At 54.4% G+C, this 20,704-nt stretch overlaps 23 non-coding genes across 23 annotated transcripts; all 23 read left to right on the forward strand.

Moving 5' to 3' along the window:
- The first annotated feature begins 18 nt into the window (after positions 1-18).
- Positions 19-234, forward strand: LOC149279894 (small nucleolar RNA U3). The gene has a single exon (XR_016278377.1). It is a non-coding gene; the product is annotated as a small nucleolar RNA U3 (small nucleolar RNA).
- A 535-nt stretch (positions 235-769) lies between these two features.
- On the forward strand, positions 770-933 carry LOC149279895 (U1 spliceosomal RNA). The gene has a single exon (XR_016278338.1). It is a non-coding gene; the product is annotated as a U1 spliceosomal RNA (small nuclear RNA).
- Positions 934-1,806: 873 nt separating this feature from the next.
- LOC149279896 (U1 spliceosomal RNA) lies at positions 1,807-1,970 on the forward strand. Its single transcript, XR_016278349.1, has one exon. It is a non-coding gene; the product is annotated as a U1 spliceosomal RNA (small nuclear RNA).
- An 889-nt stretch (positions 1,971-2,859) lies between these two features.
- On the forward strand, positions 2,860-3,075 carry LOC149279897 (small nucleolar RNA U3). The gene has a single exon (XR_016278479.1). It is a non-coding gene; the product is annotated as a small nucleolar RNA U3 (small nucleolar RNA).
- Positions 3,076-3,610: 535 nt separating this feature from the next.
- Positions 3,611-3,774, forward strand: LOC149279898 (U1 spliceosomal RNA). Its single transcript, XR_016278359.1, has one exon. It is a non-coding gene; the product is annotated as a U1 spliceosomal RNA (small nuclear RNA).
- Positions 3,775-4,662: 888 nt separating this feature from the next.
- On the forward strand, positions 4,663-4,878 carry LOC149279899 (small nucleolar RNA U3). Its single transcript, XR_016278378.1, has one exon. It is a non-coding gene; the product is annotated as a small nucleolar RNA U3 (small nucleolar RNA).
- A 535-nt stretch (positions 4,879-5,413) lies between these two features.
- On the forward strand, positions 5,414-5,577 carry LOC149279900 (U1 spliceosomal RNA). Its single transcript, XR_016278368.1, has one exon. It is a non-coding gene; the product is annotated as a U1 spliceosomal RNA (small nuclear RNA).
- Positions 5,578-6,466: 889 nt separating this feature from the next.
- LOC149279901 (small nucleolar RNA U3) lies at positions 6,467-6,682 on the forward strand. The gene has a single exon (XR_016278380.1). It is a non-coding gene; the product is annotated as a small nucleolar RNA U3 (small nucleolar RNA).
- A 535-nt stretch (positions 6,683-7,217) lies between these two features.
- On the forward strand, positions 7,218-7,381 carry LOC149279902 (U1 spliceosomal RNA). The gene has a single exon (XR_016278379.1). It is a non-coding gene; the product is annotated as a U1 spliceosomal RNA (small nuclear RNA).
- Positions 7,382-8,269: 888 nt separating this feature from the next.
- LOC149279903 (small nucleolar RNA U3) lies at positions 8,270-8,485 on the forward strand. The gene has a single exon (XR_016278381.1). It is a non-coding gene; the product is annotated as a small nucleolar RNA U3 (small nucleolar RNA).
- Positions 8,486-9,020: 535 nt separating this feature from the next.
- Positions 9,021-9,184, forward strand: LOC149279904 (U1 spliceosomal RNA). Its single transcript, XR_016278390.1, has one exon. It is a non-coding gene; the product is annotated as a U1 spliceosomal RNA (small nuclear RNA).
- An 873-nt stretch (positions 9,185-10,057) lies between these two features.
- Positions 10,058-10,221, forward strand: LOC149279905 (U1 spliceosomal RNA). The gene has a single exon (XR_016278403.1). It is a non-coding gene; the product is annotated as a U1 spliceosomal RNA (small nuclear RNA).
- An 889-nt stretch (positions 10,222-11,110) lies between these two features.
- LOC149279906 (small nucleolar RNA U3) lies at positions 11,111-11,326 on the forward strand. The gene has a single exon (XR_016278480.1). It is a non-coding gene; the product is annotated as a small nucleolar RNA U3 (small nucleolar RNA).
- Positions 11,327-11,861: 535 nt separating this feature from the next.
- Positions 11,862-12,025, forward strand: LOC149279907 (U1 spliceosomal RNA). Its single transcript, XR_016278414.1, has one exon. It is a non-coding gene; the product is annotated as a U1 spliceosomal RNA (small nuclear RNA).
- Positions 12,026-12,904: 879 nt separating this feature from the next.
- LOC149279908 (U1 spliceosomal RNA) lies at positions 12,905-13,068 on the forward strand. Its single transcript, XR_016278425.1, has one exon. It is a non-coding gene; the product is annotated as a U1 spliceosomal RNA (small nuclear RNA).
- An 889-nt stretch (positions 13,069-13,957) lies between these two features.
- LOC149279909 (small nucleolar RNA U3) lies at positions 13,958-14,173 on the forward strand. Its single transcript, XR_016278513.1, has one exon. It is a non-coding gene; the product is annotated as a small nucleolar RNA U3 (small nucleolar RNA).
- Positions 14,174-14,708: 535 nt separating this feature from the next.
- On the forward strand, positions 14,709-14,872 carry LOC149279910 (U1 spliceosomal RNA). The gene has a single exon (XR_016278436.1). It is a non-coding gene; the product is annotated as a U1 spliceosomal RNA (small nuclear RNA).
- Positions 14,873-15,739: 867 nt separating this feature from the next.
- LOC149279911 (small nucleolar RNA U3) lies at positions 15,740-15,955 on the forward strand. Its single transcript, XR_016278382.1, has one exon. It is a non-coding gene; the product is annotated as a small nucleolar RNA U3 (small nucleolar RNA).
- A 535-nt stretch (positions 15,956-16,490) lies between these two features.
- On the forward strand, positions 16,491-16,654 carry LOC149279912 (U1 spliceosomal RNA). Its single transcript, XR_016278447.1, has one exon. It is a non-coding gene; the product is annotated as a U1 spliceosomal RNA (small nuclear RNA).
- Positions 16,655-17,535: 881 nt separating this feature from the next.
- LOC149279913 (small nucleolar RNA U3) lies at positions 17,536-17,751 on the forward strand. The gene has a single exon (XR_016278383.1). It is a non-coding gene; the product is annotated as a small nucleolar RNA U3 (small nucleolar RNA).
- A 535-nt stretch (positions 17,752-18,286) lies between these two features.
- On the forward strand, positions 18,287-18,450 carry LOC149279914 (U1 spliceosomal RNA). The gene has a single exon (XR_016278341.1). It is a non-coding gene; the product is annotated as a U1 spliceosomal RNA (small nuclear RNA).
- An 874-nt stretch (positions 18,451-19,324) lies between these two features.
- On the forward strand, positions 19,325-19,540 carry LOC149279915 (small nucleolar RNA U3). Its single transcript, XR_016278384.1, has one exon. It is a non-coding gene; the product is annotated as a small nucleolar RNA U3 (small nucleolar RNA).
- Positions 19,541-20,075: 535 nt separating this feature from the next.
- Positions 20,076-20,239, forward strand: LOC149279916 (U1 spliceosomal RNA). Its single transcript, XR_016278458.1, has one exon. It is a non-coding gene; the product is annotated as a U1 spliceosomal RNA (small nuclear RNA).
- The last annotated feature ends 465 nt before the right edge of the window (positions 20,240-20,704 follow it).

The raw sequence follows: 20,704 nt of genomic DNA on the forward strand, positions 1-20,704 counted from the left end.
CCTCGCAGAGCGGACGTCAAGACTGTACTTTCAGGGATCATTTCTATAGTGCCCGACCGGAGAAATGTGCTCGGAAGTGGTCAGGCTCGGTAACCACGATGAAGAGCTCGCGTGCGTTCCCCTGAGCGCGAAGCGAGTATCAAGCGCCGTGGCTAACGGCTGCTTGTTGCTTTTGATGACTGGTCCTTTCTTCGCGAGAGCAGGTTAGGAGGGGGAACGCGCAAGCTGAGTGGTTACTTCTCGTAGCGACGCCTTGAGCTGTGCTTTCTGCGGATACAGCCTTAATTGTGTTTGTTGGCCTCTTTCGAGGGCCTTCCTTCTATGCCGTCGTACTAGCTTTCGAGGCAGGCCTACTCTTAACAGGATAGACACCTCGCGAGGGGCTTAATGTTGCCTATGTTTCATGAGCCTTTAATGGAAACGTTCTACGTGCCAACATCAAATGATAGCCAAGTCCTGTTGCCCGGCTCGTGCTTTAAGGTCGCCAAGGGGTAAATGCTCCTTCCCCGCCGCGAGGTCCTGCTGATGGGCGGTGCTACCGCGTGCAAATTTTTGTGCTGCAAAGCACTCTGGGAATGCTGGATTTTACAAGCGCAGCTTAACACGGGAAGATTTTTCCCTGAAGGGCAACAATGAGGAATTTCCTGTGTGCAGGCACCTTGTCCAAGCAGCTGTTCTGCACAGAGCCAAGTGTTAGAGAAGAAACCCCCACCACGACTTTAGCGAGGGGTGTGGAAGTGGCGCCCCCCACCATCTTCTATGGCAGCTCATACTTACCTGGCAGGGGAGATACCCTGATCACGAAGGGGGTTCTCCCAGGGTGAGGCTCAGCCATTGCACTCCGGCTGTGCTGACCCCTGCGATTTCCCCAAATGCGGGAAACTCGACTGCATAATTTCTGGTAGTGGGGGACTGCGTTCGCGCTTTCCCCTGACCATCCCGGTTTAACGATAGAGCCCGCAGTATCTCCGGTATCAGCTGGTGGTTCTCCAGGCGTGGCCCTTGCCGCTATCTCCTAAGGGGGCTGCTCTAGCGCCTTGAGGCGTGCCTCCCCCGCCTCACCCCATCTGCTCATCCGCTGGGTTGGCTGGCTTTGCCGCTTCCGACCCAGCCTGCGCTCGGCGCCTCCTAGGCCGGGAGGAAGCTCCTTCGCCCTGTCTCTTCTGATGCTCTTGAAAGGCTGGCGACCGCCGCCCAGCCGCCGGCTTTTCTTTCCTCTCTTTCCCGGGAACTCGCACCTGGGCTTGCCCTTCCAGAAGCACGCGCCGCCTAGCCTCTCGTGTTAATGACGCTTTATGCTTTGCCAGGAACCGCCTCCGTTATGGTTAGGGAAAAGGGTACCGCCCCAGACTCTTTGCGGCCTCATCAGGTGTTGCTCCTACGTCAGAGACAATATATCTGCATAAGCCCCACCCCTGGGAGGTCTTAAATGTTAAACGTGTGGTCTCATCACTCACGCTTCTCTGGTTGGTTTTTTTTCCTTCTTGCTTTTCCAAAGCATGCTTAAACGCCATCACAGAGCGTCCTCGGTCAAGCTGCTGATGTTGATGTTCTGCGCTGCCTCGCAGCCTGCCTTGGATGTAATGTATGTTCAGTGGTTGAATAAACGCAATCTAGCCTATTTCACGCATTGACTTCTAAGAAAAGCGTTACGAATTGTTTTTTTTTTTTTTGTTTTCATAAGATTCATGCATTGCAAAGTCTTCTTCTGTTCTGCACAGAGCCAAGTGTTAGAGCAGAAACCCCCACCACGACTTTAGCGAGGGGTGTGGAAGTGGCGCCCCCCACCATCTTCTATGGCAGCTCATACTTACCTGGCAGGGGAGATACCCTGATCACGAAGGGGGTTCTCCCAGGGTGAGGCTCAGCCATTGCACTCCGGCTGTGCTGACCCCTGCGATTTCCCCAAATGCGGGAAACTCGACTGCATAATTTCTGGTAGTGGGGGACTGCGTTCGCGCTTTCCCCTGATCATCCCGGTTTAACGATAGAGCCCGCAGTATCTCCGGTATCAGCTGGTGGTTCTCCAGGCGTGGCCCTTGCCGCTACCTCCTAAGGGGGCTGCTCTAGCGCCTTGAGGCGTGCCTCCCCCGCCTCACCCCGTCTGCTCATCCGCTGGGTTGGCTGGCTTTGCCGCTTCCGACCCAGCCTGCGCTCGGCGCCTCCTAGGCCGGGAGGAAGCTCCTTCGCCCTGTCTCTTCTGATGCTCTTGAAAGGCTGGCGACCGCCGCCCAGCCGCCTCCTCTCCTGCCGTTGGCTTTTCTTTCCTCTCTTTCCCGGGAACTCGCACCTGGGCTTGCCCTTCCAGAAGCACGCGCCGCCTAGCCTCTCGTGTTAATGACGCTTTATGCTTTGCCAGGAACCGCCTCCGTTATGGTTAGGGAAAAGGGTACCGCCCCAGACTCTTTGCGGCCTCATCAGGTGTTGCTCCTACGTCAGAGACAATATATCTGCATAAGCCCCACCCCTGGGAGGTCTTAAATGTTAAACGTGTGGTCTCATCACTCACGCTTCTCTGGTTGGTTTTTTTTCCTTCTTGCTTTTCCAAAGCATGCTTAAACGCCATCACAGAGCGTCCTCGGTCAAGCTGCTGATGTTGATGTTCTGCGCTGCCTCGCAGCCTGCCTTGGATGTAATGTATGTTCAGTGGTTGAATAAACGCAATCTAGCCTATTTCACGCATTGACTTCTAAGAAAAGCGTTACGAATTGGTTTTTTTTTGTTTGTTTTCATAAGATTCATGCATTGCAAAGTCTTCTTCTCTTTCGGAGTTGTGCGAATGTCTTAACTTTAGTTTGTCGCTGCAAGCTATATAGCGATGCCTTTAGGTGGGACGGTGTCCCTCGCAGAGCGGACGTCAAGACTGTACTTTCAGGGATCATTTCTATAGTGCCCGACCGGAGAAATGTGCTCGGAAGTGGTCAGGCTCGGTAACCACGATGAAGAGCTCGCGTGCGTTCCCCTGAGCGCGAAGCGGGTATCAAGCGCCGTGGCTAACGGCTGCTTGTTGCTTTTGATGACTGGTCCTTTCTTCGCGAGAGCAGGTTAGGAGGGGGAACGCGCAAGCTGAGTGGTTACTTCTCGTAGCGACGCGTTGAGCTGTGCTTTCTGCGGATACAGCCTTAATTGTGTTTGTTGGCCTCTTTCGAGGGCCTTCCTTCTATGCCGTCGTACTAGCTTTCGAGGCAGGCCTACTCTTAACAGGATAGACACCTCGCGAGGGGCTTAATGTTGCCTATGTTTCATGAGCCTTTAATGGAAACGTTCTACGTGCCAACATCAAATGATAGCCAAGTCCTGTTGCCCGGCTCGTGCTTTAAGGTCGCCAAGGGGTAAATGCTCCTTCCCCGCCGCGAGGTCCTGCTGATGGGCGGTGCTACCGCGTGCAAATTTTTGTGCTGCAAAGCACTCTGGGAATGCTGGATTTTACAAGCGCAGCTTAACACGGGAAGATTTTTCCCTGAAGGGCAACAATGAGGAATTTCCTGTGTGCAGGCACCTTGTCCAAGCAGCTGTTCTGCACAGAGCCAAGTGTTAGAGCAGAAACCCCCACCACGACTTTAGCGAGGGGTGTGGAAGTGGCGCCCCCCACCATCTTCTATGGCAGCTCATACTTACCTGGCAGGGGAGATACCCTGATCACGAAGGGGGTTCTCCCAGGGTGAGGCTCAGCCATTGCACTCCGGCTGTGCTGACCCCTGCGATTTCCCCAAATGCGGGAAACTCGACTGCATAATTTCTGGTAGTGGGGGACTGCGTTCGCGCTTTCCCCTGATCATCCCGGTTTAACGATAGAGCCCGCAGTATCTCCGGTATCAGCTGGTGGTTCTCCAGGCGTGGCCCTTGCCGCTACCTCCTAAGGGGGCTGCTCTAGCGCCTTGAGGCGTGCCTCCCCGCCTCACCCCGTCTGCTCATCCGCTGGGTTAGCTGGCTTTGCCGCTTCTGACCCAGCCTGCGCTCGGAGCCTCCTAGGCCGGGAGGAAGCTCCTTCGCCCTGTCTCTTCTGATGCTCTTGAAAGGCCGGCGACCGCCGCCCAGCCGCCTCCTCTCCTGCCGTTGCCTTTTCTTTCCTCTCTTTCCCGGGAACTCGCACCTGGGCTTGCCCTTCCAGAAGCACGCGCCGCCTAGCCTCTCGTGTTAATGACGCTTTATGCTTTGCCAGGAACCGCCTCCGTTATGGTTAGGGAAAAGGGTACCGCCCCAGACTCTTTGCGGCCTCATCAGGTGTTGCTCCTACGTCAGAGACAATATATCTGCATAAGCCCCACCCCTGGGAGGTCTTAAATGTTAAACGTGTGGTCTCATCACTCACGCTTCTCTGGTTGGTTTTTTTTCCTTCTTGCTTTTCCAAAGCATGCTTAAACGCCATCACAGAGCGTCCTCGGTCAAGCTGCTGATGTTGATGTTCTGCGCTGCCTCGCAGCCTGCCTTGGATGTAATGTATGTTCAGTGGTTGAATAAACGCAATCTAGCCTATTTCACGCATTGACTTCTAAGAAAAGCGTTACGAATTGGTTTTTTTTTGTTTGTTTTCATAAGATTCATGCATTGCAAAGTCTTCTTCTCTTTCGGAGTTGTGCGAATGTCTTAACTTTAGTTTGTCGCTGCAAGCTATATAGCGATGCCTTTAGGTGGGACGGTGTCCCTCGCAGAGCGGACGTCAAGACTGTACTTTCAGGGATCATTTCTATAGTGCCCGACCGGAGAAATGTGCTCGGAAGTGGTCAGGCTCGGTAACCACGATGAAGAGCTCGCGTGCGTTCCCCTGAGCGCGAAGCGAGTATCAAGCGCCGTGGCTAACGGCTGCTTGTTGCTTTTGATGACTGGTCCTTTCTTCGCGAGAGCAGGTTAGGAGGGGGAACGCGCAAGCTGAGTGGTTACTTCTCGTAGCGACGCGTTGAGCTGTGCTTTCTGCGGATACAGCCTTAATTGTGTTTGTTGGCCTCTTTCGAGGGCCTTCCTTCTATGCCGTCGTACTAGCTTTCGAGGCAGGCCTACTCTTAACAGGATAGACACCTCGCGAGGGGCTTAATGTTGCCTATGTTTCATGAGCCTTTAATGGAAACGTTCTACGTGCCAACATCAAATGATAGCCAAGTCCTGTTGCCCGGCTCGTGCTTTAAGGTCGCCAAGGGGTAAATGCTCCTTCCCCGCCGCGAGGTCCTGCTGATGGGCGGTGCTACCGCGTGCAAATTTTTGTGCTGCAAAGCACTCTGGGAATGCTGGATTTTACAAGCGCAGCTTAACACGGGAAGGTTTTTCCCTGAAGGGCAACAATGAGGAATTTCCTGTGTGCAGGCACCTTGTCCAAGCAGCTGTTCTGCACAGAGCCAAGTGTTAGAGCAGAAACCCCCACCACGACTTTAGCGAGGGGTGTGGAAGTGGCGCCCCCCACCATCTTCTATGGCAGCTCATACTTACCTGGCAGGGGAGATACCCTGATCACGAAGGGGGTTCTCCCAGGGTGAGGCTCAGCCATTGCACTCCGGCTGTGCTGACCCCTGCGATTTCCCCAAATGCGGGAAACTCGACTGCATAATTTCTGGTAGTGGGGGACTGCGTTCGCGCTTTCCCCTGATCATCCCGGTTTAACGATAGAGCCCGCAGTATCTCCGGTATCAGCTGGTGGTTCTCCAGGCGTGGCCCTTGCCGCTACCTCCTAAGGGGGCTGCTCTAGCGCCTTGAGGCGTGCCTCCCCCGCCTCACCCCGTCTGCTCATCCGCTGGGTTAGCTGGCTTTGCCGCTTCCGACCCAGCCTGCGCTCGGCGCCTCCTAGGCCGGGAGGAAGCTCCTTCGCCCTGTCTCTTCTGATGCTCTTGAAAGGCTGGCGACCGCCGCCCAGCCGCCTCCTCTCCTGCCGTTGGCTTTTCTTTCCTCTCTTTCCCGGGAACTCGCGCCTGGGCTTGCCCTTCCAGAAGCACGCGCCGCCTAGCCTCTCGTGTTAATGACGCTTTATGCTTTGCCAGGAACCGCCTCCGTTATGGTTAGGGAAAAGGGTACCGCCCCAGACTCTTTGCGGCCTCATCAGGTGTTGCTCCTACGTCAGAGACAATATATCTGCATAAGCCCCACCCCTGGGAGGTCTTAAATGTTAAACGTGTGGTCTCATCACTCACGCTTCTCTGGTTGGTTTTTTTTCCTTCTTGCTTTTCCAAAGCATGCTTAAACGCCATCACAGAGCGTCCTCGGTCAAGCTGCTGATGTTGATGTTCTGCGCTGCCTCGCAGCCTGCCTTGGATGTAATGTATGTTCAGTGGTTGAATAAACGCAATCTAGCCTATTTCACGCATTGACTTCTAAGAAAAGCGTTACGAATTGGTTTTTTTTTGTTTGTTTTCATAAGATTCATGCATTGCAAAGTCTTCTTCTCTTTCGGAGTTGTGCGAATGTCTTAACTTTAGTTTGTCGCTGCAAGCTATATAGCGATGCCTTTAGGTGGGACGGTGTCCCTCGCAGAGCGGACGTCAAGACTGTACTTTCAGGGATCATTTCTATAGTGCCCGACCGGAGAAATGTGCTCGGAAGTGGTCAGGCTCGGTAACCACGATGAAGAGCTCGCGTGCGTTCCCCTGAGCGCGAAGCGAGTATCAAGCGCCGTGGCTAACGGCTGCTTGTTGCTTTTGATGACTGGTCCTTTCTTCGCGAGAGCAGGTTAGGAGGGGGAACGCGCAAGCTGAGTGGTTACTTCTCGTAGCGACGCGTTGAGCTGTGCTTTCTGCGGATACAGCCTTAATTGTGTTTGTTGGCCTCTTTCGAGGGCCTTCCTTCTATGCCGTCGTACTAGCTTTCGAGGCAGGCCTACTCTTAACAGGATAGACACCTCGCGAGGGGCTTAATGTTGCCTATGTTTCATGAGCCTTTAATGGAAACGTTCTACGTGCCAACATCAAATGATAGCCAAGTCCTGTTGCCCGGCTCGTGCTTTAAGGTCGCCAAGGGGTAAATGCTCCTTCCCCGCCGCGAGGTCCTGCTGATGGGCGGTGCTACCGCGTGCAAATTTTTGTGCTGCAAAGCACTCTGGGAATGCTGGATTTTACAAGCGCAGCTTAACACGGGAAGGTTTTTCCCTGAAGGGCAACAATGAGGAATTTCCTGTGTGCAGGCACCTTGTCCAAGCAGCTGTTCTGCACAGAGCCAAGTGTTAGAGCAGAAACCCCCACCACGACTTTAGCGAGGGGTGTGGAAGTGGCGCCCCCCACCATCTTCTATGGCAGCTCATACTTACCTGGCAGGGGAGATACCCTGATCACGAAGGGGGTTCTCCCAGGGTGAGGCTCAGCCATTGCACTCCGGCTGTGCTGACCCCTGCGATTTCCCCAAATGCGGGAAACTCGACTGCATAATTTCTGGTAGTGGGGGACTGCGTTCGCGCTTTCCCCTGATCATCCCGGTTTAACGATAGAGCCCGCAGTATCTCCGGTATCAGCTGGTGGTTCTCCAGGCGTGGCCCTTGCCGCTACCTCCTAAGGGGGCTGCTCTAGCGCCTTGAGGCGTGCCTCCCCGCCTCACCCCGTCTGCTCATCCGCTGGGTTAGCTGGCTTTGCCGCTTCTGACCCAGCCTGCGCTCGGAGCCTCCTAGGCCGGGAGGAAGCTCCTTCGCCCTGTCTCTTCTGATGCTCTTGAAAGGCCGGCGACCGCCGCCCAGCCGCCTCCTCTCCTGCCGTTGCCTTTTCTTTCCTCTCTTTCCCGGGAACTCGCACCTGGGCTTGCCCTTCCAGAAGCACGCGCCGCCTAGCCTCTCGTGTTAATGACGCTTTATGCTTTGCCAGGAACCGCCTCCGTTATGGTTAGGGAAAAGGGTACCGCCCCAGACTCTTTGCGGCCTCATCAGGTGTTGCTCCTACGTCAGAGACAATATATCTGCATAAGCCCCACCCCTGGGAGGTCTTAAATGTTAAACGTGTGGTCTCATCACTCACGCTTCTCTGGTTGGTTTTTTTTCCTTCTTGCTTTTCCAAAGCATGCTTAAACGCCATCACAGAGCGTCCTCGGTCAAGCTGCTGATGTTGATGTTCTGCGCTGCCTCGCAGCCTGCCTTGGATGTAATGTATGTTCAGTGGTTGAATAAACGCAATCTAGCCTATTTCACGCATTGACTTCTAAGAAAAGCGTTACGAATTGGTTTTTTTTTGTTTGTTTTCATAAGATTCATGCATTGCAAAGTCTTCTTCTCTTTCGGAGTTGTGCGAATGTCTTAACTTTAGTTTGTCGCTGCAAGCTATATAGCGATGCCTTTAGGTGGGACGGTGTCCCTCGCAGAGCGGACGTCAAGACTGTACTTTCAGGGATCATTTCTATAGTGCCCGACCGGAGAAATGTGCTCGGAAGTGGTCAGGCTCGGTAACCACGATGAAGAGCTCGCGTGCGTTCCCCTGAGCGCGAAGCGAGTATCAAGCGCCGTGGCTAACGGCTGCTTGTTGCTTTTGATGACTGGTCCTTTCTTCGCGAGAGCAGGTTAGGAGGGGGAACGCGCAAGCTGAGTGGTTACTTCTCGTAGCGACGCGTTGAGCTGTGCTTTCTGCGGATACAGCCTTAATTGTGTTTGTTGGCCTCTTTCGAGGGCCTTCCTTCTATGCCGTCGTACTAGCTTTCGAGGCAGGCCTACTCTTAACAGGATAGACACCTCGCGAGGGGCTTAATGTTGCCTATGTTTCATGAGCCTTTAATGGAAACGTTCTACGTGCCAACATCAAATGATAGCCAAGTCCTGTTGCCCGGCTCGTGCTTTAAGGTCGCCAAGGGGTAAATGCTCCTTCCCCGCCGCGAGGTCCTGCTGATGGGCGGTGCTACCGCGTGCAAATTTTTGTGCTGCAAAGCACTCTGGGAATGCTGGATTTTACAAGCGCAGCTTAACACGGGAAGGTTTTTCCCTGAAGGGCAACAATGAGGAATTTCCTGTGTGCAGGCACCTTGTCCAAGCAGCTGTTCTGCACAGAGCCAAGTGTTAGAGCAGAAACCCCCACCACGACTTTAGCGAGGGGTGTGGAAGTGGCGCCCCCCACCATCTTCTATGGCAGCTCATACTTACCTGGCAGGGGAGATACCCTGATCACGAAGGGGGTTCTCCCAGGGTGAGGCTCAGCCATTGCACTCCGGCTGTGCTGACCCCTGCGATTTCCCCAAATGCGGGAAACTCGACTGCATAATTTCTGGTAGTGGGGGACTGCGTTCGCGCTTTCCCCTGATCATCCCGGTTTAACGATAGAGCCCGCAGTATCTCCGGTATCAGCTGGTGGTTCTCCAGGCGTGGCCCTTGCCGCTACCTCCTAAGGGGGCTGCTCTAGCGCCTTGAGGCGTGCCTCCCCCGCCTCACCCCGTCTGCTCATCCGCTGGGTTAGCTGGCTTTGCCGCTTCCGACCCAGCCTGCGCTCGGCGCCTCCTAGGCCGGGAGGAAGCTCCTTCGCCCTGTCTCTTCTGATGCTCTTGAAAGGCTGGCGACCGCCGCCCAGCCGCCGGCTTTTCTTTCCTCTCTTTCCCGGGAACTCGCACCTGGGCTTGCCCTTCCAGAAGCACGCGCCGCCTAGCCTCTCGTGTTAATGACGCTTTATGCTTTGCCAGGAACCGCCTCCGTTATGGTTAGGGAAAAGGGTACCGCCCCAGACTCTTTGCGGCCTCATCAGGTGTTGCTCCTACGTCAGAGACAATATATCTGCATAAGCCCCACCCCTGGGAGGTCTTAAATGTTAAACGTGTGGTCTCATCACTCACGCTTCTCTGGTTGGTTTTTTTTCCTTCTTGCTTTTCCAAAGCATGCTTAAACGCCATCACAGAGCGTCCTCGGTCAAGCTGCTGATGTTGATGTTCTGCGCTGCCTCGCAGCCTGCCTTGGATGTAATGTATGTTCAGTGGTTGAATAAACGCAATCTAGCCTATTTCACGCATTGACTTCTAAGAAAAGCGTTACGAATTGTTTTTTTTTTTTTTGTTTTCATAAGATTCATGCATTGCAAAGTCTTCTTCTGTTCTGCACAGAGCCAAGTGTTAGAGCAGAAACCCCCACCACGACTTTAGCGAGGGGTGTGGAAGTGGCGCCCCCCACCATCTTCTATGGCAGCTCATACTTACCTGGCAGGGGAGATACCCTGATCACGAAGGGGGTTCTCCCAGGGTGAGGCTCAGCCATTGCACTCCGGCTGTGCTGACCCCTGCGATTTCCCCAAATGCGGGAAACTCGACTGCATAATTTCTGGTAGTGGGGGACTGCGTTCGCGCTTTCCCCTGATCATCCCGGTTTAACGATAGAGCCCGCAGTATCTCCGGTATCAGCTGGTGGTTCTCCAGGCGTGGCCCTTGCCGCTACCTCCTAAGGGGGCTGCTCTAGCGCCTTGAGGCGTGCCTCCCCCGCCTCACCCCGTCTGCTCATCCGCTGGGTTGGCTGGCTTTGCCGCTTCCGACCCAGCCTGCGCTCGGCGCCTCCTAGGCCGGGAGGAAGCTCCTTCGCCCTGTCTCTTCTGATGCTCTTGAAAGGCTGGCGACCGCCGCCCAGCCGCCTCCTCTCCTGCCGTTGGCTTTTCTTTCCTCTCTTTCCCGGGAACTCGCACCTGGGCTTGCCCTTCCAGAAGCACGCGCCGCCTAGCCTCTCGTGTTAATGACGCTTTATGCTTTGCCAGGAACCGCCTCCGTTATGGTTAGGGAAAAGGGTACCGCCCCAGACTCTTTGCGGCCTCATCAGGTGTTGCTCCTACGTCAGAGACAATATATCTGCATAAGCCCCACCCCTGGGAGGTCTTAAATGTTAAACGTGTGGTCTCATCACTCACGCTTCTCTGGTTGGTTTTTTTTCCTTCTTGCTTTTCCAAAGCATGCTTAAACGCCATCACAGAGCGTCCTCGGTCAAGCTGCTGATGTTGATGTTCTGCGCTGCCTCGCAGCCTGCCTTGGATGTAATGTATGTTCAGTGGTTGAATAAACGCAATCTAGCCTATTTCACGCATTGACTTCTAAGAAAAGCGTTACGAATTGGTTTTTTTTTGTTTGTTTTCATAAGATTCATGCATTGCAAAGTCTTCTTCTCTTTCGGAGTTGTGCGAATGTCTTAACTTTAGTTTGTCGCTGCAAGCTATATAGCGATGCCTTTAGGTGGGACGGTGTCCCTCGCAGAGCGGACGTCAAGACTGTACTTTCAGGGATCATTTCTATAGTGCCCGACCGGAGAAATGTGCTCGGAAGTGGTCAGGCTCGGTAACCACGATGAAGAGCTCGCGTGCGTTCCCCTGAGCGCGAAGCGGGTATCAAGCGCCGTGGCTAACGGCTGCTTGTTGCTTTTGATGACTGGTCCTTTCTTCGCGAGAGCAGGTTAGGAGGGGGAACGCGCAAGCTGAGTGGTTACTTCTCGTAGCGACGCGTTGAGCTGTGCTTTCTGCGGATACAGCCTTAATTGTGTTTGTTGGCCTCTTTCGAGGGCCTTCCTTCTATGCCGTCGTACTAGCTTTCGAGGCAGGCCTACTCTTAACAGGATAGACACCTCGCGAGGGGCTTAATGTTGCCTATGTTTCATGAGCCTTTAATGGAAACGTTCTACGTGCCAACATCAAATGATAGCCAAGTCCTGTTGCCCGGCTCGTGCTTTAAGGTCGCCAAGGGGTAAATGCTCCTTCCCCGCCGCGAGGTCCTGCTGATGGGCGGTGCTACCGCGTGCAAATTTTTGTGCTGCAAAGCACTCTGGGAATGCTGGATTTTACAAGCGCAGCTTAACACGGGAAGATTTTTCCCTGAAGGGCAACAATGAGGAATTTCCTGTGTGCAGGCACCTTGTCCAAGCAGCTGTTCTGCACAGAGCCAAGTGTTAGAGCAGAAACCCCCACCACGACTTTAGCGAGGGGTGTGGAAGTGGCGCCCCCCACCATCTTCTATGGCAGCTCATACTTACCTGGCAGGGGAGATACCCTGATCACGAAGGGGGTTCTCCCAGGGTGAGGCTCAGCCATTGCACTCCGGCTGTGCTGACCCCTGCGATTTCCCCAAATGCGGGAAACTCGACTGCATAATTTCTGGTAGTGGGGGACTGCGTTCGCGCTTTCCCCTGATCATCCCGGTTTAACGATAGAGCCCGCAGTATCTCCGGTATCAGCTGGTGGTTCTCCAGGCGTGGCCCTTGCCGCTACCTCCTAAGGGGGCTGCTCTAGCGCCTTGAGGCGTGCCTCACCCCGTCTGCTCATCCGCTGGGTTAGCTGGCTTTGCCGCTTCCGACCCAGCCTGCGTTCGGAGCCTCCTAGGCCGGGAGGAAGCTCCTTCGCCCTGTCTCTTCTGATGCTCTTGAAAGGCTGGCGACCGCCGCCCAGCCGCCTCCTCTCCTGCCGTTGGCTTTTCTTTCCTCTCTTTCCCGGGAACTCGCACCTGGGCTTGCCCTTCCAGAAGCACGCGCCGCCTAGCCTCTCGTGTTAATGACGCTTTATGCTTTGCCAGGAACCGCCTCCGTTATGGTTAGGGAAAAGGGTACCGCCCCAGACTCTTTGCGGCCTCATCAGGTGTTGCTCCTACGTCAGAGACAATATATCTGCATAAGCCCCACCCCTGGGAGGTCTTAAATGTTAAACGTGTGGTCTCATCACTCACGCTTCTCTGGTTGGTTTTTTTTCCTTCTTGCTTTTCCAAAGCATGCTTAAACGCCATCACAGAGCGTCCTCGGTCAAGCTGCTGATGTTGATGTTCTGCGCTGCCTCGCAGCCTGCCTTGGATGTAATGTATGTTCAGTGGTTGAATAAACGCAATCTAGCCTATTTCACGCATTGACTTCTAAGAAAAGCGTTACGAATTGTTTTTTTTTTTTTTGTTTTCATAAGATTCATGCATTGCAAAGTCTTCTTCTGTTCTGCACAGAGCCAAGTGTTAGAGCAGAAACCCCCACCACGACTTTAGCGAGGGGTGTGGAAGTGGCGCCCCCCACCATCTTCTATGGCAGCTCATACTTACCTGGCAGGGGAGATACCCTGATCACGAAGGGGGTTCTCCCAGGGTGAGGCTCAGCCATTGCACTCCGGCTGTGCTGACCCCTGCGATTTCCCCAAATGCGGGAAACTCGACTGCATAATTTCTGGTAGTGGGGGACTGCGTTCGCGCTTTCCCCTGATCATCCCGGTTTAACGATAGAGCCCGCAGTATCTCCGGTATCAGCTGGTGGTTCTCCAGGCGTGGCCCTTGCCGCTACCTCCTAAGGGGGCTGCTCTAGCGCCTTGAGGCGTGCCTCCCCCGCCTCACCCCGTCTGCTCATCCGCTGGGTTGGCTGGCTTTGCCGCTTCCGACCCAGCCTGCGCTCGGCGCCTCCTAGGCCGGGAGGAAGCTCCTTCGCCCTGTCTCTTCTGATGCTCTTGAAAGGCTGGCGACCGCCGCCCAGCCGCCTCCTCTCCTGCCGTTGGCTTTTCTTTCCTCTCTTTCCCGGGAACTCGCGCCTGGGCTTGCCCTTCCAGAAGCACGCGCCGCCTAGCCTCTCGTGTTAATGACGCTTTATGCTTTGCCAGGAACCGCCTCCGTTATGGTTAGGGAAAAGGGTACCGCCCCAGACTCTTTGCGGCCTCATCAGGTGTTGCTCCTACGTCAGAGACAATATATCTGCATAAGCCCCACCCCTGGGAGGTCTTAAATGTTAAACGTGTGGTCTCATCACTCACGCTTCTCTGGTTGGTTTTTTTTCCTTCTTGCTTTTCCAAAGCATGCTTAAACGCCATCACAGAGCGTCCTCGGTCAAGCTGCTGATGTTGATGTTCTGCGCTGCCTCGCAGCCTGCCTTGGATGTAATGTATGTTCAGTGGTTGAATAAACGCAATCTAGCCTATTTCACGCATTGACTTCTAAGAAAAGCGTTACGAATTGGTTTTTTTTTGTTTGTTTTCATAAGATTCATGCATTGCAAAGTCTTCTTCTCTTTCGGAGTTGTGCGAATGTCTTAACTTTAGTTTGTCGCTGCAAGCTATATAGCGATGCCTTTAGGTGGGACGGTGTCCCTCGCAGAGCGGACGTCAAGACTGTACTTTCAGGGATCATTTCTATGGTGCCCGACCGGAGAAATGTGCTCGGAAGTGGTCAGGCTCGGTAACCACGATGAAGAGCTCGCGTGCGTTCCCCTGAGCGCGAAGCGAGTATCAAGCGCCGTGGCTAACGGCTGCTTGTTGCTTTTGATGACTGGTCCTTTCTTCGCGAGAGCAGGTTAGGAGGGGGAACGCGCAAGCTGAGTGGTTACTTCTCGTAGCGACGCGTTGAGCTGTGCTTTCTGCGGATACAGCCTTAATTGTGTTTGTTGGCCTCTTTCGAGGGCCTTCCTTCTATTCCGTCGTACTAGCTTTCGAGGCAGGCCTACTCTTAACAGGATAGACACCTCGCGAGGGGCTTAATGTTGCCTATGTTTCATGAGCCTTTAATGGAAACGTTCTACGTGCCAACATCAAATGATAGCCAAGTCCTGTTGCCCGGCTCGTGCTTTAAGGTCGCCAAGGGGTAAATGCTCCTTCCCCGCCGCGAGGTCCTGCTGATGGGCGGTGCTACCGCGTGCAAATTTTTGTGCTGCAAAGCACTCTGGGAATGCTGGATTTTACAAGCGCAGCTTAACACGGGAAGATTTTTCCCTGAAGGGCAACAATGAGGAATTTCCTGTGTGCAGGCACCTTGTCCAAGCAGCTGTTCTGCACAGAGCCAAGTGTTAGAGCAGAAACCCCCACCACGACTTTAGCGAGGGGTGTGGAAGTGGCGCCCCCCACCATCTTCTATGGCAGCTCATACTTACCTGGCAGGGGAGATACCCTGATCACGAAGGGGGTTCTCCCAGGGTGAGGCTCAGCCATTGCACTCCGGCTGTGCTGACCCCTGCGATTTCCCCAAATGCGGGAAACTCGACTGCATAATTTCTGGTAGTGGGGGACTGCGTTCGCGCTTTCCCCTGATCATCCTGGTTTAACGATAGAGCCCGCAGTATCTCCGGTATCAGCTGGTGGTTCTCCAGGCGTGGCCCTTGCCGCTACCTCCTAAGGGGGCTGCTCTAGCGCCTTGAGGCGTGCCTCCCCCGCCTCACCCCGTCTGCTCATCCGCTGGGTTGGCTGGCTTTGCCGCTTCCGACCCAGCCTGCGCTCGGCGCCTCCTAGGCCGGGAGGAAGCTCCTTCGCCCTGTCTCTTCTGATGCTCTTGAAAGGCTGGCGACCGCCGCCCAGCCGCCTCCTCTCCTGCCGTTGGCTTTTCTTTCCTCTCTTTCCCGGGAACTCGCGCCTGGGCTTGCCCTTCCAGAAGCACGCGCCGCCTAGCCTCTCGTGTTAATGACGCTTTATGCTTTGCCAGGAACCGCCTCCGTTATGGTTAGGGAAAAGGGTACCGCCCCAGACTCTTTGCGGCCTCATCAGGTGTTGCTCCTACGTCAGAGACAATATATCTGCATAAGCCCCACCCCTGGGAGGTCTTAAATGTTAAACGTGTGGTCTCATCACTCACGCTTCTCTGGTTGGTTTTTTTTCCTTCTTGCTTTTCCAAAGCATGCTTAAACGCCATCACAGAGCGTCCTCGGTCAAGCTGCTGATGTTGATGTTCTGCGCTGCCTCGCAGCCTGCCTTGGATGTAATGTATGTTCAGTGGTTGAATAAACGCAATCTAGCCTATTTCACGCATTGACTTCTAAGAAAAGCGTTACGAATTGGTTTTTTTTTGTTTGTTTTCATAAGATTCATGCATTGCAAAGTCTTCTTCTCTTTCGGAGTTGTGCGAATGTCTTAACTTTAGTTTGTCGCTGCAAGCTATATAGCGATGCCTTTAGATGGACGTCAAGACTGTACTTTCAGGGATCATTTCTATAGTGCCCGACCGGAGAAATGTGCTCGGAAGTGGTCAGGCTCGGTAACCACGATGAAGAGCTCGCGTGCGTTCCCCTGAGCGCGAAGCGAGTATCAAGCGCCGTGGCTAACGGCTGCTTGTTGCTTTTGATGACTGGTCCTTTCTTCGCGAGAGCAGGTTAGGAGGGGGAACGCGCAAGCTGAGTGGTTACTTCTCGTAGCGACGCGTTGAGCTGTGCTTTCTGCGGATACAGCCTTAATTGTGTTTGTTGGCCTCTTTCGAGGGCCTTCCTTCTATGCCGTCGTACTAGCTTTCGAGGCAGGCCTACTCTTAACAGGATAGACACCTCGCGAGGGGCTTAATGTTGCCTATGTTTCATGAGCCTTTAATGGAAACGTTCTACGTGCCAACATCAAATGATAGCCAAGTCCTGTTGCCCGGCTCGTGCTTTAAGGTCGCCAAGGGGTAAATGCTCCTTCCCCGCCGCGAGGTCCTGCTGATGGGCGGTGCTACCGCGTGCAAATTTTTGTGCTGCAAAGCACTCTGGGAATGCTGGATTTTACAAGCGCAGCTTAACACGGGAAGATTTTTCCCTGAAGGGCAACAATGAGGAATTTCCTGTGTGCAGGCACCTTGTCCAAGCAGCTGTTCTGCACAGAGCCCAGTGTTAGAGCAGAAACCCCCACCACGACTTTAGCGAGGGGTGTGGAAGTGGCGCCCCCCACCATCTTCTATGGCAGCTCATACTTACCTGGCAGGGGAGATACCCTGATCACGAAGGGGGTTCTCCCAGGGTGAGGCTCAGCCATTGCACTCCGGCTGTGCTGACCCCTGCGATTTCCCCAAATGCGGGAAACTCGACTGCATAATTTCTGGTAGTGGGGGACTGCGTTCGCGCTTTCCCCTGATCATCCCGGTTTAACGATAGAGCCCGCAGTATCTCCGGTATCAGCTGGTGGTTCTCCAGGCGTGGCCCTTGCCGCTACCTCCTAAGGGGGCTGCTCTAGCGCCTTGAGGCGCGCCTCCCCCGCCTCACCCCGTCTGCTCATCCGCTGGGTTAGCTGGCTTTGCCGCTTCCGACCCAGCCTGCGCTCGGCGCCTCCTAGCCCGGGAGGAAGCTCCTTCGCCCTGTCTCTTCTGATGCTCTTGAAAGGCTGGCGACCGCCGCCCAGCCGCCTCCTCTCCTGCCGTTGGCTTTTCTTTCCTCTCTTTCCCGGGAACTCGCACCTGGGCTTGCCCTTCCAGAAGCACGCGCCGCCTAGCCTCTCGTGTTAATGACGCTTTATGCTTTGCCAGGAACCGCCTCCGTTATGGTTAGGGAAAAGGGTACCGCCCCAGACTCTTTGCGGCCTCATCAGGTGTTGCTCCTACGTCAGAGACAATATATCTGCATAAGCCCCACCCCTGGGAGGTCTTAAATGTTAAACGTGTGGTCTCATCACTCACGCTTCTCTGGTTGGTTTTTTTTCCTTCTTGCTTTTCCAAAGCATGCTTAAACGCCATCACAGAGCGTCCTCGGTCAAGCTGCTGATGTTGATGTTCTGCGCTGCCTCGCAGCCTGCCTTGGATGTAATGTATGTTCAGTGGTTGAATAAACGCAATCTAGCCTATTTCACGCATTGACTTCTAAGAAAAGCGTTACGAATTGGTTTTTTTTTGTTTGTTTTCATAAGATTCATGCATTGCAAAGTCTTCTTCTCTTTCGGAGTTGTGCGAATGTCTTAACTTTAGTTTGTCGCTGCAAGCTATATAGCGATGCCTTTAGGTGTCCCTCGCAGAGCGGACGTCAAGACTGTACTTTCAGGGATCATTTCTATAGTGCCCGACCGGAGAAATGTGCTCGGAAGTGGTCAGGCTCGGTAACCACGATGAAGAGCTCGCGTGCGTTCCCCTGAGCGCGAAGCGAGTATCAAGCGCCGTGGCTAACGGCTGCTTGTTGCTTTTGATGACTGGTCCTTTCTTCGCGAGAGCAGGTTAGGAGGGGGAACGCGCAAGCTGAGTGGTTACTTCTCGTAGCGACGCGTTGAGCTGTGCTTTCTGCGGATACAGCCTTAATTGTGTTTGTTGGCCTCTTTCGAGGGCCTTACTTCTATGCCGTCGTACTAGCTTTCGAGGCAGGCCTACTCTTAACAGGATAGACACCTCGCGAGGGGCTTAATGTTGCCTATGTTTCATGAGCCTTTCATGGAAACGTTCTACGTGCCAACATCAAATGATAGCCAAGTCCTGTTGCCCGGCTCGTGCTTTAAGGTCGCCAAGGGGTAAATGCTCCTTCCCCGCCGCGAGGTCCTGCTGATGGGCAGTGCTACCGCGTGCAAATTTTTGTGCTGCAAAGCACTCTGGGAATGCTGGATTTTACAAGCGCAGCTTAACACGGGAAGATTTTTCCCTGAAGGGCAACAATGAGGAATTTCCTGTGTGCAGGCACCTTGTCCAAGCAGCTGTTCTGCACAGAGCCAAGTGTTAGAGCAGAAACCCCCACCACGACTTTAGCGAGGGGTGTGGAAGTGGCGCCCCCCACCATCTTCTATGGCAGCTCATACTTACCTGGCAGGGGAGATACCCTGATCACGAAGGGGGTTCTCCCAGGGTGAGGCTCAGCCATTGCACTCCGGCTGTGCTGACCCCTGCGATTTCCCCAAATGCGGGAAACTCGACCGCATAATTTCTGGTAGTGGGGGACTGCGTTCGCGCTTTCCCCTGATCATCCCGGTTTAACGATAGAGCCCGCAGTATCTCCGGTATCAGCTGGTGGTTCTCCAGGCGTGGCCCTTGCCGCTACCTCCTAAGGGGGCTGCTCTAGCGCCTTGAGGCGTGCCTCCTCCGCCTCACCCCGTCTGCTCATCCGCTGGGTTAGCTGGCTTTGCCGCTTCCGACCCAGCCTGCGCTCGGCGCCTCCTAGGCCGGGAGGAAGCTCCTTCGCCCTGTCTCTTCTGATGCTCTTGAAAGGCTGGCGACCGCCGCCCAGCCGCCGGCTTTTCTTTCCTCTCTTTCCCGGGAACTCGCGCCTGGGCTTGCCCTTCCAGAAGCACGCGCCGCCTAGCCTCTCGTGTTAATGACGCTTTATGCTTTGCCAGGAACCGCCTCCGTTATGGTTAGGGAAAAGGGTACCGCCCCAGACTCTTTGCGGCCTCATCAGGTGTTGCTCCTACGTCAGAGACAATATATCTGCATAAGCCCCACCCCTGGGAGGTCTTAAATGTTAAACGTGTGGTCTCATCACTCACGCTTCTCTGGTTGGTTTTTTTTCCTTCTTGCTTTTCCAAAGCATGCTTAAACGCCATCACAGAGCGTCCTCGGTCAAGCTGCTGATGTTGATGTTCTGCGCTGCCTCGCAGCCTGCCTTGGATGTAATGTATGTTCAGTGGTTGAATAAACGCAATCTAGCCTATTTCACGCATTGACTTCTAAGAAAAGCGTTACGAATTGGTTTTTTTTTGTTTGTTTTCATAAGATTCATGCATTGCAAAGTCTTCTTCTCTTTCGGAGTTGTGCGAATGTCTTAACTTTAGTTTGTCGCTGCAAGCTATATAGCGATGCCTTTAGGTGGGACGGTGTCCCTCGCAGAGCGGACGTCAAGACTGTACTTTCAGGGATCATTTCTATAGTGCCCGACCGGAGAAATGTGCTCGGAAGTGGTCAGGCTCGGTAACCACGATGAAGAGCTCGCGTGCGTTCCCCTGAGCGCGAAGCGAGTATCAAGCGCCGTGGCTAACGGCTGCTTGTTGCTTTTGATGACTGGTCCTTTCTTCGCGAGAGCAGGTTAGGAGGGGGAACGCGCAAGCTGAGTGGTTACTTCTCGTAGCGACGCGTTGAGCTGTGCTTTCTGCGGATACAGCCTTAATTGTGTTTGTTGGCCTCTTTCGAGGGCCTTACTTCTATGCCGTCGTACTAGCTTTCGAGGCAGGCCTACTCTTAACAGGATAGACACCTCGCGAGGGGCTTAATGTTGCCTATGTTTCATGAGCCTTTCATGGAAACGTTCTACGTGCCAACATCAAATGATAGCCAAGTCCTGTTGCCCGGCTCGTGCTTTAAGGTCGCCAAGGGGTAAATGCTCCTTCCCCGCCGCGAGGTCCTGCTGATGGGCGGTGCTACCGCGTGCAAATTTTTGTGCTGCAAAGCACTCTGGGAATGCTGGATTTTACAAGCGCAGCTTAACACGGGAAGATTTTTCCCTGAAGGGCAACAATGAGGAATTTCCTGTGTGCAGGCACCTTGTCCAAGCAGCTGTTCTGCACAGAGCCAAGTGTTAGAGCAGAAACCCCCACCACGACTTTAGCGAGGGGTGTGGAAGTGGCGCCCCCCACCATCTTCTATGGCAGCTCATACTTACCTGGCAGGGGAGATACCCTGATCACGAAGGGGGTTCTCCCAGGGTGAGGCTCAGCCATTGCACTCCGGCTGTGCTGACCCCTGCGATTTCCCCAAATGCGGGAAACTCGACTGCATAATTTCTGGTAGTGGGGGACTGCGTTCGCGCTTTCCCCTGATCATCCCGGTTTAACGATAGAGCCCGCAGTATCTCCGGTATCAGCTGGTGGTTCTCCAGGCGTGGCCCTTGCCGCTACCTCCTAAGGGGGCTGCTCTAGCGCCTTGAGGCGCGCCTCCTCCGCCTCACCCCGTCTGCTCATCCGCTGGGTTAGCTGGCTTTGCCGCTTCCGACCCAGCCTGCGCTCGGCGCCTCCTAGCCCGGGAGGAAGCTCCTTCGCCCTGTCTCTTCTGATGCTCTTGAAAGGCTGGCGACCGCCGCCCAGCCGCCTCCTCTCCTGCCGTTGGCTTTTCTTTCCTCTTTCCCGGGAACTCGCACCTGGGCTTGCCCTTCCAGAAGCACGCGCCGCCTAGCCTCTCGTGTTAATGACGCTTTATGCTTTGCCAGGAACCGCCTCCGTTATGGTTAGGGAAAAGGGTACCGCCCCAGACTCTTTGCGGCCTCATCAGGTGTTGCTCCTACGTC

The sequence above is a fragment of the Sceloporus occidentalis genome, unplaced genomic scaffold, assembly GCF_023333645.1.
Source record: "Sceloporus occidentalis isolate IW3139 unplaced genomic scaffold, rSceOcc1.0.p SCAF_160, whole genome shotgun sequence".
In the NCBI taxonomy this organism is placed as follows: Eukaryota; Metazoa; Chordata; class Lepidosauria; order Squamata; family Phrynosomatidae; genus Sceloporus; species Sceloporus occidentalis.